This window comes from Bidens hawaiensis, unplaced genomic scaffold (assembly GCF_021521415.1).
Source record: "Bidens hawaiensis isolate Kalapana, Puna unplaced genomic scaffold, B.hawaiensis_p1.1 tig00064196_1, whole genome shotgun sequence".
NCBI lineage: Eukaryota > Viridiplantae > Streptophyta > Magnoliopsida > Asterales > Asteraceae > Bidens > Bidens hawaiensis.
In genome coordinates, this window is record NW_027501481.1 from 32,988 (window position 1) to 50,088 (window position 17,101).

The window sequence follows — 17,101 nt, forward strand, 5'->3', positions numbered from 1 at the left end:
CTACAGTCTTTGGCCTAATGACCCATTTTTCCGCATCTCAGACACTTGATACGGTCGCATGCGCCAGCATGGTGATAGTTGCACTTGTTGCATTTCTGGTACTTCCCAGCATAGCCACTCGAACCCTGCCCGACACCGTTGTTGTTATTGTTGGAACCCTGATTATTGAAGCTCCGAGTGAGTTCGGGCTTACAGTAGTGTTGTTGCTGTGGGGGGTTCGATGACGAGGACCTGGTGTTATCAAATTTCCTCTTTCCATTACCCGGGTTGTTGTTGTTGTCAGTGATTGAGTTGTCTCGGGTTTTAGAGGTTGAACCTCTAGGTGGTAACGCACCTTGTGTCACTGCCTGGTCCGTCAGTTTGTGGGCTAATCGGATCGCTTGTTGAATTGTAGCCGGTTTGGAAGACGTCACCATACCCTGAATTTGTGGTACCAAACCATCGATATACATCTCGATCCTCTTACTCGGCGGGTCTACCATCCGTGGACACATTACGGCTAGCTCATGGGAACTTGTAGTGTAGGCTTCAATTTCGGAACCCACCATTTTCAACGACCAAAACTCAGATTCCAACTTCGCGATTTCCTCTCTAGGACAGTACTCTTCTCGCATCATATTCTTGAACTCTTCCCAGTTCATAGCTTTCGCCAATTCTAATCCAAGAATTTGCACATTGGAGTTCCACCAAGTGAGAGCAGAATCTTCCAGTGTTCCAGCAGCAAATTTGACCCTACTGGCGGGTGGACAGTTACACATCTCGAAAGCTGACTCTGCCTTCTCAGCCCAATGCAGGAAACCTATGGCTCCCTCGGTGCCCTTAAACGAATTGGGCCTGCAATCCAGATAGTTCTTGAAAGTACAGGCACCGGCTGGACCTCCGGCTTGATTCTGAACATGTGCGGCTAGAGCTGCCGCCGCATGGTAATTCAGTAGGGTTTGGAGTTCTGCTGTGGTTAGGTTAATGTTACCGCGATCATAACCAGCGTTTCTTCCAGACATCTAGGTGTTATCATCCTGAGATGTCGTCGCCTGAGGACACGTCCGAGTGTGCATCCTCCTCAGTATCTTCCTTGGGTTCTTCCTCAGGTTTTTCTGCATCCGGGGCAATCTGCGCCCCTAGTGTGTCGCATCGGGCTAGAGCTGTCGTTGCAAGGGCTCTTGCACTAAAAATTTGGTCACGCAAATCTATCATCTCGGCTTGCATTTTGTTCATTATCTCCATTTGTTGAACATGAGCATCCTGAACTTCCTTCATGGCTTCGGTCAGGAAGGAAATTCTCTCTCAGACATTGATTCCATTCTCTTTCAATTCTCTCACGTTTGCTCTAGTCGAGTGCATAATGTCAACCTCACGCTCTAAACAAGAAACGAGGACTGCGAAAGCGCGCTCCATCGGGAGTGTCAGGGGTGGTAGCGTTTTGAAGGATGTAGGACAACCTGGGAGAGGTAGCGGTGGAACTTGCACACAGTAAACGATCCTCTCGACTAGACTCAATGTACCAACTCCAGTGACCATTGTCCTCGTACACGTCTCCAGATGGGTGATACCTCTTCGGTGTGGGGGCGGCTAGTGCCGGGACTACTCGAGGTGGCGACGAGGTAGGTAGTTGCGGTTCCTTTCCATGGGCATGAGTCAACTGGTCGGATGATGATGATGATGGTGGGGTCGACATCCTTACAGGTAAGTCGTGTATGCGCGCGTATGAGTGAATGAGGTAAAGAGATAAAGATAACGAAAGACTAAATAAAATATATATGCAGTGCGTAGAAATTATAACTAATGGGTCGTTGCGGTTATAGTCTAGTATGCATGCAATTTCTAGTTTGCTATAACCAATGGCTTTGATACCAATCTGTCACACCCTCAAAATCCACTAACGGAGTTTTACCGTCAGAGGGTGTGAACTAACAGGATCGGAATCATTAGTTATAATCAAACACCATAAATAAAGTTTTCAAACCACGAAACATTTAAGTTTAAATAAGTGCGGAAGCGTAAATTCATAAACCAAGTGTTGCGTCACGCAGGACGACTTAAAACCCAATTAATAACAGTTCAAAAACAAGTTTTCAAAAACGTTAGAGTTCAATGGAATGCATGTTCCTACACCGCGCGCCCGCCTCGGCTACCTGAGAATAACATACTAAAAGTGTCAACACGGGGTTGGTGAGTTCACATATATAAATAAAGAAACTGTTTGCGTTTAAGTGTTTGCGTTTTGCGTTTGCGTTACCAGATAATGTTATGTCAATTATATATCGATAGGTAGCTAGCCTATAAAACAAGTATTACTAAGTGTTCGACACCGAAGCTGACTGTTTATCAATTGCCTTGCCACCATGTCTACCACGACCATGGAAAATGTGTTAGCCAAAATTACACCCACTCAACCTCCAGTCGAGTTTAGAGTTGGGTGGGGTTTGTCAAACCCAGTAGTACTACTCAACAGTGACCTGCTATTATCCAAATATTAAACGGTTCGATGTTATGAAGGACTTTAGTTGGTTCGTTTGCCACTTAGCCTTACAAGTGATATATAACTAATAACAAAATCTAAAGCGTTTTGGAGTATGTATTCTCCCCCAAGTAAAAGCGTTTAAAAGAGTAAAAAGGGGAACGTGAAACTCACTGTTTGCGAGGAATTCAAAAACAAGTCAACCGAGAGATGCGCGTCACAGAAAATCCTCACTAGCATTCTAAAACAAGAATGAGATTTTCTAAGTGTTGGAACTATTATTGAGTCTCTAAACTCGGCACATAATACCTATGCATGAGATACGTCTCGTGTTTCGTTTGTGAATTATGTGTGACTCGACAAACACATTGGTGACACGTTTCATTTGTAAGCAACTACATAAGTATTAAGTACTTACATTGTACATTACTAGCAATCTTTCCCCACAAGGGCAATTTAGTCAAAAACATAGCAATTATCTAGCAACAAGCACGTTTCATGTATTTTCACATAGTTCAGCAGCTAGTTTTATCAAGACAGATTTCTACTTGAAAGATTACTCTATTCAACAGATCATAATATATCAATTAATTCACCAAAAATCTTCACAAAAGCACACATGAGTTAGGTTTCCAGAACTAATTTATTGTATTTTTATTCCATCTAGATTTCTCACAATAACCAAAACATTACAGTAAACTCACAGCAGTCAAAATCATGTGCAACAGAATGATATTTGTTATTCCCATTAAATGGTAATTCCAATTAATGCAAGACCAATTGGGTTAGATTCTTAACTCAATATGTTAACTTTCAGAAGTGGAACTAACTCATTTGGTTTTGTAGTTTATGAGATATGATCATTTCAAAACAGCCTAACAGAAGACCTCACAATTCAGACTTGCACTTCAGTTTTGTAAAATAATAAAAGTTAACTTTTACACGTCCAAAAATTACAAACTTGGACTTTATAGAAACTAGACTCAACCTAGTACACTGTAGTGTTAAGAATTTCGACCAATTACCACATTAACATTCAGTTACAGTTGTCTAAACATAAACTTAACAATCTGTCCAGTGCCAGTTTACATCAAGACTCAACATAATAACAATCTATGAACCATAATCCATGCATATAACACTCTAGTCACAATATTTACCAATCATGCATATCAATATCACATTACACACATAGTTAGGGTTTTTCTTGAAAGTTTAAATCAAAGAACAAGTGATTATCAAACAACAATAACACAACTAGTTATCAATTTCATTATCAATCATCATCAAGTATATAATCAACCCTAACTCATCTTAATCATCAATTTCGTGACTTAGGGTTTTGGATTAACCCATTCAATATCAAAATTAAACATATAGAACGCATAGAGGAGTTGTTAATTACATATTTAGCACTCTAATTCCTTCAAGAAGCTTGAAAAGATTGTATGTATGTGTGTGTATGTTTACGGCAGCCAAGGGGAAGGGAGAGGGAGGCCGATCGGTTGTGAGGGAGAGGGAGGGAGTGTAGGGTTTTGTTATTAGTTAATAATAATTATGTTACACAATGGCCCCTCTACTTCTAGTTATTAAATTTCTAGTGTAAACAATTAGTTCTTGATTCTTGTGTTTAGCATTACACATAACATATCAAGTAACACATAAACCTATCACATAATTATCAATTACTTATTGTTTTGATGTTTGTCGTTTGTTCACCAATGGTTTGAGTCAACTCGTTTGTGTTTCGGTGCAATCCCGAAAGACTACATGTGTAGTGATTGTCACGCGTCATTTAAAACCCTAGTTTAAATGTAATGAGATGTGCGTTATAGTTCTAGTGATCTTAAGTTTGAATTGACGGAGTTTGGATTAACGGAGTTAACCTGAAATTTTCGAGTGTCACATCATTCCCATGTTGAAAGAATTTTCGTCCCGAAAATTTGAGTCAAGTCGCGATGGGTGTTTGAAAAAGCAAGAAAAATTTTCAGTTTGTCATATCATGCCCTAGTAGAAAGAAATTTCGTCCCGAAATTTAATTCATACATCTGGTGATTTCTGACGGTTTGACGGCTTTCGCGATTTTCGGTGTTTGGTCAACCCTTCAAAAAGGTGAGGATACTTTTTCATCATTTGGTCCTCGCGTTCCCACGTGAACTCTGGTCCACGTCTCGAGTTCCAACGAACCTTAACGTTTGGAATTTTGCTGTGCTTGAGTGTTTTCGTTTCCCAATCCAAAACTTCGACTGGTTCTTCTATGAATCGTAGCTGTTCATCAACTTGCAACTCATCCAAAGGAACTGCTTGGGTTTCATCGGAAAGGCATTTCTTCAAGTTGGATACATGGAATACATTGTGTACGCTACTGAGTTCCGTTGGTAAATCCAGTCGGTACGCTACCGGACCAATGCGCTCAGTTATCCGGTAAGGGCCAACGTATCGTGGATTGAGTTTGTTTCGCTTTCCGAAGCTAACCACACCTTTTCAAGGTGAGACTTTGAGTAATACTTGGTCGTTTACTTGAAATTCAAGAGGCTTTCGGCGCTTGTCGGTGTAACTCTTTTGGTGATCTCGTGCTGCTGCCATGTGGTTTTGGATTTGGATAATCTTTTCAGAGGTTTCAAGTACTAATTCTGGACCGGTGATTTGGCTATCACCCACCTCTGCCCAGCAGAGAGGTGATCGACACTTTCATCCGTACAACGCTTCAAACGGCGCTGCTTTAATGCTTGCGTGATAACTGTTATTATACGAAAACTCTACCAAAGGTAAGTGAGGTTCCCAACTTTTTCCGAAATCCAACACGCATGCACGCAACATGTCCTCCAAGGTCTGAATGGTACGCTTACTTTGCCCATCCGTCTGAGGATGGTATGTTGTGCTCATATCAAGGCGGGTGTCTAATGCACTCTGTAGTGACTTCCAGAAGTGCGAAGTGAAACGGGAATCTCGATCAGATATGATCGAGACTGGCACTCCGTGTCTAGACACTACTTCTTTCAGATAGATGCGAGTTAGTCTTTCCATTTTGTCTGATTCCTTGATTGCTAAGAAGTGTGCAGACTTAGTCAACCGGTCAACGATCACCTATTTAGCACTCTAATTCCTTCAAGAAGCTTGAAAAGATTGTATGTATGTGTGTGTATGTTTACGGCAGCCAAGGGGAAGGGAGAGGGAGGCCGATCGGTTGTGAGGGAGAGGGAGGGAGTGTAGGGTTTTGTTATTAATTAATAATAATTATGTTACACAATGGCCCCTCTACTTCTAGTTATTAAATTTCTAGTGTAAACAATTAGTTCTTGCTTCTTGTGTTTAGCACTACACATAACATATCAAGTAACACATAATTATCAATTACTTATTGTTTTGATGTTTGTCGTTTGTTCACCAATGGTTTGAGTCAACTCGTTTGTGTTTCGGTGCAATCCCGAAAGACTACATGTGTAGTGATTGTCAAGCGTCATTTAAAACCCTAGTTTAAATGTAATGAGATGTGCGTTATAGTTCTAGTGATCTTAAGTTTGAATTGACGGAGTTTGGATTAACGGAGTTAACCTGAAATTGTCGAGTGTCACAAACTCAAACGCTCCATTTTGTAAGATTTTCCGAAAGCGCCACCTAGGGCAATGCCGACCTGCTTCATCAACCGTTTGTGAATCATGCCAAAGGCCGAGCCATGTTGCGGCTGACTGTTGGAAGAAAAAGATGACATGTTATAATTGCAAGGAGATGGGGCATCTTAGTTTCTAGTGCCCGAAGAACAAACCCGCGACTGGTGGTGCGGGTGGAAGTGGCCAAAACGAGAAAGGAAACGTAAGAGTCTTTTTACTCGACATGAAAAAGGCCGCTGACATGCCGGAAACCATCACCGGTACGTTTCTAGTCAACGACACCTATGCTAGAGTTTTGTTTGATTCTGGTGCCAATTTAAGTTTTATAGATAGCTTTTGTAGTCTATTAAACGAACGTTTAACAAAGTTAAATAAAACTCTAAGCGTCGAGACTACTAGCGGCGAAATTGTTAAAATCTCCGAAGCCCTTGAAAATGGAAAACTTCTCTTAGCTGGTTATATTCTGCCTATTTGTTTGTTGCCTATGACTCTTGCTGGTTTTGATATTGTACTTGGTAGGGATTGGTTATCCAGCAACCATGCTCGTATCATTTGCAATAGCAAAACCGTCGAACTTCAAGCCCCCAATAAACGAACCATTCGAATTGAAGGGGATAAAGATGCTGGCCAACTTAGCATAATTTCAATGATTAGGGCTAACAAATGTTTGAATCAAGGATGCTTAGCATTCATGGCCTACGTCACTTAAGAATCCAAGCTAAAGGAGATAAAGGACGTACCTGTCGTCTCCGACTTTTCTAATGTCTTTCCTGGTGAACTTCCTGGAATCCCTCCCGATCGTGAAGTAGAGTTTAGGATCGATCTTATTCCCGGTACTGCTCCGATCACAAAGGCACCATATCGTCTCGCTCCAACTGAAATGAAAGAAATGAAGAAACAACTCGACGTGCTTCTTGAGAAAGGTTTCATTCGACCGAGTTCGTCCCCATAAGGAGCGCCAATATTATTCGTCAAGAAAAAGGATGGATCTATGTGTATGTGTATCGGTTATCATGCGTTAAACAAAGTCACAATAAAAGAACCTATATCCACTTCCTCGAATCGATAATCTTTTTGACCAACTTCAAGGTGCTAGTTTCTTTTCCAAAATCGACCTTCGTTCTGGTTATCACCAATTCAAAGTTCAATCCAAAGATATTCCGAAAGCCGCTTTCCGAACAAGGTAAGGCCATTATGAGTTCATCGTTATGCCGTTTGGACTTACTAATGCGCCAGTTGCGTTCATGGACATGATGAATCGAATTTGCAAGCCTTACTTGGATAAATTTGTTATCGTATTCATCGACGACATACTTATTTATTCTAATTCTAAGGCCGATCATGAAATCCGTCTTCGAACCTTACTTGAATTACTTAGAACCGAGAAACTGTACGCCAAGTTCTCAAAATGCGAATTCTGGTTGCACGAAGTGCAATTTCTTGGGCATGTCATAAATGTGAATGGTATTCAAGTTGATCCAGCAAAAATCGAAGCCATCTCGAAGTGGGAAATTCCAAAGTCGCCAACTGAGATCCGAAGTTTCTTGGGATTGGCTGGCTATTATCGGAGGTTCATTAAAAATTTTTCTCGTATAGCCGTTCCCCTAACTTCTTTGACTCGCAAAAACATCAAGTATGAGAGGGGAACAAAACAACAAGAGGCGTTCGATATACTCAAACAAAAACTCACCCAAGCACCTATACTGGCCTTGCCAGAAGGTACTGAGGACTTTGTTGTATTTAGTGACGCGTATCATTTTGGTTTGGGATGCGTACTAATGCAACGAAAGAAAGTGATCGCTTATGCCTCTCGTCAACTCTAGGTGCATGAAAAGAACTATACAACTCACGATCTAGAGTTAGGCGCCATAATCTTTGCACTTAAGATATGGATGCATTATCTCTTTGGAGTAATATTTACCGTGTACACTGATCATAAAATCTTAAAGCACATCTTCGATCAAAAAGAGCTTAACATGCGCCAACGACGATGGATGGAAACTCTCAACGACTACGACTGCGAGATCGTTTATCATGAAGGCAAAGCCAGCGTTGTGGCTGATGCCTTAAGTCGAAAGGAACATGAAAAGCCAAAGAGAGTCCGAGCGCTAAGGCTAGAACTTCAATTCGATCTTTTCGAACAAATCAAATCCGCTCAAACTCAAGCGATCAATGGAAACCAAATCTCCGATGAAAAATGTAACGACACCATTGACTTGCTAGTTAAGGGTGATGATGGTATCCTTAGACTCGGTAAAAGGATTTGGGTACCAATCGTTGGAGACTTGCCTGAGAAAATCATGAACGAAGCTCATAAGTCCAAGTACATGATGCACCCCGGTAGTGACAAAATGTACCAAAATCTTAGAACAAACTACTGGTGGAATGGAATGAAAAAGGACGTCGCTTCGCACGTTGCGAAATGTTTAACATGTTTGAAGGTCAAGGCTGAACACCAAAAGCCTTTGGGATTGCTTCAGCAACCCAAACTTCCCGTATGGAAGTGGGAGTTAATCACTATGGATTTCATTACTAAACTCCCGAAAACAACTTGACAACATAATGCTATTTGGGTTATCGTGGATTGATTAACAAAATCCGCGCATTTCATAACCATCAATGAATCGTATTCAATGGATAGACTAGCGTGTATTTATGTAAACAACATCTTTGCTTTTCATGGAGTACCGCTATCTATAATCTCTGATGGAGACAGTCGTATTACGTCTCACTTCTGGAAAAGCTTCCAACAAGCGTTAGGCACCAAGCTAAACCTTAGCACCGCCTATCATCCACAAGCTGATGGGCAGAGCGAAAGGACAATCCAAACGTTGGAAGACATGCTCCGGGCTTGTGTGATTGACTTAGGTGGAAGTTGAGACGACCACTTACCCGTAATGGCATTCTCGTATAACAATAGCTATCACACCAGTATTCAAGCCGCACCATTCGAGGCGTTTTATGGTTGTAAATGTAGAATGCCCGTGTGCTGGTCTGAAACCGGAGACAATCAATTATCTGGACCCGAGATAGTCCAAGAAACCACCGACAAGATTCTTCAAATCCAAGAACGACTTAAGACGACACGTGATCGCCAAAAAAGTTACGCCGATGTACGTTGTAAGCCGTTGGAATTTAGTGTTGGTAATGGCGGCGTTCGCTTCGGTAAGAAAGTAAAGGTTAATTTCTCGATTCGTTGGACCCTTCGAGGTACTTGAACGAATTGGTACTGTTGCATACCGTTTGCGACTGCCCGAGGAAATGCAAGGGATACACGACGTATTCCATATCTCAAATCTGCGAAAATGTTTAGTCGACGAATCCCTATCGATGCCGTTAAAAGATGTTGAAATAAATGAAAATTTAAAATTTGTTGAAAAACCAGTTCAAATAGAAGATTCTAAAACAAAGAAATTGAAAAGACGAACATTGAAAATTGTTAAAGTAAAATGGGACTCACGAAGAGGACCCGAGTATAAATTGGAACTCGAATCCGAAATGAGAAAGAAATACCCCCATTTATTCTAAAGAATGCAATCACGAGGACGAGATTTATTTCAAGGTGGGGAGGATGTAACATCGTGAAAATTTCGAGTTCAAAATGTCAACTTCCCAAAGCCTAGGGACCAAAAATGTCAAAATTCCAAACCTTAGGGTTTAAAACAAAAATTCTGATTTTCTGTCCCATAGCGATACGCGACGGGACAAGGGGACAAGCTCATCGCGTATCGCGAAGGGCTTGGTCAAACCTTCTAGAAGTGGGTCAACGGCGATACGCGATCATCGTTGAAGCTACGTCATCGCGTATCGCGATAACGTGGTCTGACACCTCTGGCACAAGTTCTGCCAGGTGTAGACACGTGGCGGACGATACACGTGGCACATTGTCCGCCACGTGTCTACACTATGGTGACTGGCTTGGGCTACGTCGCGTATCGCGAAGGGTCTCCAGATTTTATCAATAAATAGCAGGTCCGGGATCTTCATTTCTCATCCCAAAATTTAGTATCTCACTCTCTCTCTAACATCTCACTAGAAGTTCACAACCATTCCATCGAACCACCTCGATAAGCGTGTCCTGATTTCTTGTTTTCCGTGTTCGTTTCCTCGAAGTTCGTGCCACCATCCACCGGCGTATCAACCAAGAAGGCGTTTGTTATTTTCCGACACCATGGCGATGAGTCTCGAAAGACGTACCGACGAGTGGTGAAGTTTCAGTGTTCATCGTTTGGCGTGCTAAAAGAAAGGTGACGAGAAAGGAAGTTTGATCAAGAAGATAAAGAAGGCAAAGCGGCGTTGGAGTGCTGCTCGAGTCATTAGGGTGTATAAGCCGCACAACGGTAGGCATAATGCCCGAATAAAACAATAGTAAAATATTATAAAGGCTTAAACCTTAAGTCGAGGTTATACTCGATACCTCGATAAAAGAAAATAAAATATAACAAAGAAAAGAAAAGAAAGAAATAAAGAAAATTATATATATTTGTGATTATATATAAGTGTGTGTGTGTGTGAAATTTCTTTGTTATGAAAATATTATTTAAGGAATAAATAACTATTCTTAAATAATAAAGAAAAAGAAAAGAATACGTTTCTAAAAGAAGAAGAAACGTAGGGTTTTACTAATAAACTAAAAGTTTATAAATTACTTTTAAAAATAAAGGTTTTAAAGTAAAAAAGAGATTTTGAACTAAAGGTTCACCGAGGTAAAGTTTATAAAATAAGACTAAAGGTCTTAAGCAAGATTTTATATCCGACTAACAATTGGTTATACTCATACTATAGGTGCGAGATAGCAACCGGAAAGACCCTAGGACGGTGCTTGAAGCCGATCCAAATAAAAAGGTGAATACGCCCCAACTGTTACAAACTTGTTTTTAAATGAGTCAACGTGTTATATGAAAAACTTTACATGAGACGATGTGTCTCTAAAACATTTATAAACAAGGGTACAAATACTGGCCTCATGCTATCGTGTACATTTATCTGGATCCTTTCATATGTGGTGGGCACATCACACCTGGTCATAATTACGCTCGCCTGCGGGGAGTATGACCTTATGTATACGTATAGGCACTCAACTAGTCGAACGCTGCGGTGTTTCGCTGGGGGAACCGAGTATAGAGACTTGAGTTTATAAATTGTATTGTTTTAACTTGATTATTCCTAAGCCACGTTGGGCCGAGACCTACGTAGTCTCGAGGGGTGATTAAGTAAAGAAAATATTTTTAGCGTCAGCATATTCACCAACATTCGTTGCTGACGTATTTTCTTACATTTTGCAGGTGATCAAGGTTAGTGCTTGGAGAAAACGAGGTGCTCAAGATATCTGTTGGCTCGGATATTTTTGTTAAACATAACATAATGATAATGGTGTTTTTACTATAAATATGAATGGTGGTTTTGTAAAGTTAAAACAAGTAATCTTTTAACATTAAACGGGAAACTTTTAAAATATCCCGTCTTTTGTATATGTAAATATTTATAAATTAAATCCACATGTTTATATGTCTTCCGCTAATTAACCGTAACTCTGATTTATTTACAAATGTGGTACCAACATATGTGTCACACGCCTAGGCCGTGGTTTGGGGGTGTGACAATTATATAATAAATTAAATAATAATATAATAATTAAATTTTCTCAATAAATGCACTAGAATTTCCGAAACATCAAGACGGGTCGGTTTTTAATATAAATATGGTTTTTGAAAAGTCTGAATTATTACAATTACCATTAGTGACACCTATTGATTTTCCAAGATAATAATAAAATGCTTAATCTGGTAAAGATTCAACTTACCAGCAAAAAAAGAGAGAATTAAATGCCTAATGTTTTTCCAAAATAATAATAAATTGAAGAAATAATAAAAAACAGAATAACCAAAGAATATGCTACACTCGAAAGTGACTTCATGGTTAGATATTTCCCGATACTGCTACAAAGAACCAAGGTTGTACCTTTGGGAAGGATACTAATGTGCTTACCTAAACACAAAAAGATACATTCAAATGCATTATTCATAACAAACATATCAAATGCATCAAGCTTATCAAAAGGTTAAAAGAATATGAATTCAAAGACAAAAAAGCTTACAAAGTGCAGTTTTAAAAAATTTCAAATGTTATCATAATAATATACTGATATCACCAAAATATTAAATAATTACCAAATGCTCTTTCTTATTAGAGCTTCCGCAGTAGCATATTCGGAAATAAGGGTATTATTAGCATAGACATTCAACCGAATAAACTTCTTTCTGTGATTTGATGATTGTTCAAAGGATTATATTTTAAGCCAAATTAAACAATTTCATGATGCTTACACGAATGCTTAAAAGGGTTACCTAAGCTGGCATGAGGCGAGTCTGCAAGTAAGACCAACAACACGCTCTTCTAATTGAGCTTCATCCATTCATAATCTTGAATGTACTCCAAGAAAATGTACTCCACAACTCTGCATCTCCTTAAAACCTATATGTAGCCAACCTATAAGTCTCAACAATTCTCAAAAATCCGGAAAAATCAGAAAGCGACTGCTTCATCTTTGACTTATTTGCACCATGAGACTTCCAATAATCGTTGTAGGCTAAGTAATCTTGCTTCAAAGGACTCAGGCAATTTGAGTCGGTATTTCTACGTATATGAATGAAACTGAACTAATTCAACACCAGAAAAAAACAACAATTACTATGTGAATACACTTCATTTCAATTATTTGATTATATTCAACAGAACTTATAATATTCAAATGGTCTAGGTTCAAATTACTCTTTTCCTGACTACATTGCACCTTAAAACTCAAATTGAGAAATATATTATTATTATTATATACACTATAATAATAATAATAATAATACAAAATAAATCAAAGAAATTGAGGGTCGTTGATGCTTAAGAGAAAATTGATAATTGATTGCCATTGAAGTCGGCAAATAAACGTCCATGGGACCTAAATTGAAATTGATTGCACATAATATAATGATTATTGAACGCCCGACAATGATTGGTTACCGGAGCTAAAGGATCAGAGGGATAAGGTCGCCAGCGGGGGATAAGATTTTAGGGTTTCATATAAATGCATTATATTTGATACTGACATTGGAATTAAAAGCAAGTGTCAGTTTCATGGCTTCAATGAGGGACGCAATCAATTGTTCAATTTAAGCTATCGGTTGTCAAAGGAGTAATTGAAGAAGTTCGCCGGAGGAAAATTGTTAAAAGCATAACTGAGTTGGCCGGCGGTGGAGGTGTCAGCGTATCAAAAGAAAGAAAAATGGAAGATGACCATATTATCTATATCTATATCTATCTATATCTATATTACATATAAAACATATTAGAAGAACAAAATGGTATTGCTTGTATGTAATTGAATCAACGATGTTTATTGCTCCCTTTATGTTTCCCCAAACCCTGATTCTACTTCGTTACCTCTTTTGTTTCAAACCCTGTGCCATTCATGAGTTGATTCATAAGGAAGGTTTCCTTCTTCAATCCCTTCAATGGTGCAATCAATCGAACCTTTATGTTTGAAAGGTGGTTTCTAATTCAAACGCCTGGGTACTTTAAGGTCATTTCTTTATACCCTAATTGTAATTGTAAATAGAATCACTGAAATGGTGGTTAACACCACCACTATGTGACCGCTATGGTTCTGCATCTACGAATTTTTTTCCAATTTCTCGTAGTTGTGTTTTAATTTCATGTTAATTTGATCAGTTCGTGTATGGATTAATTTGTGCTCTTAGAAATTTTTAGGTTTTTTTGTAGATTGAATAATGGAAGAAGAACAAGAAGAAGTTAAATCATTCAGGTAGAGTAATTTGATACATAGCATGTGTTAATAGTTGTATATTATAATAATAATAATAATAATAATAATAATAATAATAATGCTTCAGGTATGTTTATAGCTTTGACAAGTTCTGAAACATTTCCATTGTTAATGACATCAGGTGATCTACTGTAGCATTTCTTGGCAGCAGTATTTAAAAATCGGCATAAAGGAGAACCAGGCTATGATGATTTTGAGCTAAACACGGTACGCGTTTGCTCCGTAATACCAAAGAGCTCCATTGTATATTCTATTGTGTATGTATTTGCTTGCTTTTGACAAGTACCAAAGAGCTTTTGCTTAATTATTGGTTATTTCAATTAAAACAAGTGTGTTATTAAGAAGATCTGACCATTAGTTATTAGTAGATATATGTGAACCTGGATTTGTGTATAAATGCTTTCGTATCAACTCCAATTATCATCACTATTATGGTCTTGAGCTCTACTTTTTAACCCCACAATATAGAAATGACTTTATAGACATTTACAATCGGTTTTTTCCATGTATAAATACATGTACTACTGTTTGATTGAGGCTTTTGATAATTTCGTATTATAGAAGCAACATTTAACCGAACTGGATTAGAATGGCACTTAGGGAATAACATCACTTTTGTAAAAATGCCGGTCTTAACATATTCATGTATTTGTTTTTTTAATTTATTTTAGCTCGAGCCTTAAAAATAGAGCTCAAAACGAGCTAACCTAGAGCCTGGTTGAGCTATGGAATGGTCTAGCTATGATTATTTTAATATACTTTTATGATTAATTTGGCTCGTTTGCACCCATAGAAACAGGGGAGGTGAATGCAAGCGGCCTTGGTTGCAAATTGCAATACACTCAACTTGTGCATAAAATCATAGTTGTAACATTTTGTTCTCGTGATGCTTAATTATTTTTTTATGTTTTGAATTCAAGAAAATGGACATGGGACCATGCCCAAAGGTGCATTGGGCACTCATTTCAGTTGACGAAATAGTATCTTTTTCAACACTGATTATTTTATCAGTCTCATATTAGGTATTTAATATACTTTTATGATTAATTTTTCCATTCTAGACGTGGAAGGAAAAACCGATATGAAAATTCGAAATATGGAGTTTGTTGAAGAGCTCAGAATTCAAAAAGAAAACAAACAGGTTGCGAATTGCTTTTCTAGACCTCACGTAAGTTTGTATTCCATTTGCTCTTTGTGACTTCATTGAGAGAAAGCGAAGAGAGCAGGATTTGTTTGTTATATTTATATGGTATGTTAAATTCACTATCTTTTGGTAAGTTTCTTGTAATCATCATAAGATTATCCGCACACGAGTACGTCGCTGTGTCTCAAGGACGAAGAATCTGCTTTGGAGTTCAAACTCAAGGGGAATAACTTTTTGATGTAAAGGGTTTTATTTGAATGCGTTGCGGTTATATACGCAGGTTGGTTCGGTTTTGGTTAAAACCGAACCGAAAACCGAAACTTCAGTTTTATGAACTTTTGAAACCGTTCGCGCTTTAGGTTTTGTCATTTGAGCTTGAGAATTTTGTTAGTTAAGAACTAAATGATTATTAATTTATTATACATTTGAGCTAAAACATAAAATATTTGAGGTGTTAAATTTTGATATATTATTTTAAATAAAAATAAAAAATAAAATCTATAAATTCATTTTTTTTATGCAAAAACCAAAACCGAATTGTAAGTTCGGTTTTTACAAAACACACAAAGCTAAACCGTCGTAGCCCTGCTTGCGGTGCGCACATATGATGTATATATGTGTGAACCCTCGGGTGGGCAAAAGTGAAATTGCACTAATTTTGACGTTATTTTACTAATCTCGTGAAAATAACGTTAAAAGTGACGGACGGTTAATCAGGCATTATGTATTGGCGTTGATAGCTGAAAGATAAGGGTACATGCACCGATCAGCCGGTGTCCCAATGATTGAGTGCTATGTGCCTTATGTCCAAGGCTTGATGCAAAACTACTATCGAGCCGGGGGTCTCACCGGAAGCAGCCTCTCTATCCCCATGGGGTAGATGTAAGGCTGCCTACATCTTACCCTCCTCAGACCCTACCATAGCTTTGCTATTGGTGGGATATACTGAGTACGATGATGATGATGATGATGACAAAGCTAAACCGTCGGTTTTTGTTTTGGTTCGATTGGGTTAAAACCACAAAAACCGAAACTTTAGCTTTTGAACATTTGACAACCGTTCGCTTTCAGTTTTTGTTGCTGCAAATGGTGCTCCTTTATTTGAAATATTTATTACAATGAATTTTTTTTTATTTTTTTATTTTTTTTTTGTATGAGAAGAATCAGGTAACTTTCTTTATCCGTGTCAACTTTTATCATCCTTAACTTACTATGAGATTGAATTTGTATCATCGGGCTGTATACCTTAAACGAAAGAAGGGCCCTCAAGATTTTTCCCTTTTTTTCCCTCAAGTCATCAAATGTTAATATTATCAAAATATTATCAGCAGTGTGAATTTGGTAGACCCCACGGGTGACAAAGGTGACGTATTTACTAAAGACAACGAAGATACAAACAACATGGAATATAGCTTTGAAAATATTCTTCGGGCCATGATTCCTGGTGCAAAATTCAGGAATCCAGATGAATTCTACTTCCAAGATGATACGCCGTTGATGGATAAGCGATTAAAACACGTTACGTCATATTAGGTAACCTGTCCCAAATGGATTACATCAGGTCGTTTAATGGTCTAATGGTCTAAATGGGTTGGGTCAGATTGGGTAACGGGTTGCGTCAGGTTGGGTAACGGTCGGTTCAGATCGGGTAAAAAGTTGGGTTCGATTACGTTAAAATTTGACTTTGCAGATATAAGATTAATTTACTTCTGTTATTTTGTGGTAATAATGCACTTCAAATTTATAGCTTGTTGGAGGGGTGGACCATGTACACCAAAGCATAACACTTGGAAAAAGATCTCACCTTGTTTTAAGTTTTACTTTCTGATGATCGTTATTGTTTGCTTCATCTTAATTTATTAACATAGTTGTTAAAAAGACAAAATGAAGTTAAAAATCTTTATTTAGTTTCATAAGTTATATGTACATTATTATATGAATCTTTCTCAATGCAAGTTGAGACTTGAGACACCGGGACGTCTTGTGGATCATTTATCTAATAACAAGGGTGTCTCTCTTCGCACAATTAAATACCTGGCAATAATAATTTT

General features: G+C 38.4%; 1 long non-coding RNA gene across 1 annotated transcript; it reads left to right on the forward strand.

Annotated features, from left to right (window-relative positions):
- The first annotated feature begins 13,743 nt into the window (after positions 1-13,743).
- Positions 13,744-15,113, forward strand: LOC143604202 (uncharacterized). The gene is made up of 3 exons (XR_013148243.1): positions 13,744-13,885; positions 14,028-14,113; positions 14,827-15,113. It is a non-coding gene; the product is annotated as an uncharacterized LOC143604202 (long non-coding RNA).
- Positions 15,114-17,101: the final 1,988 nt, after the last annotated feature.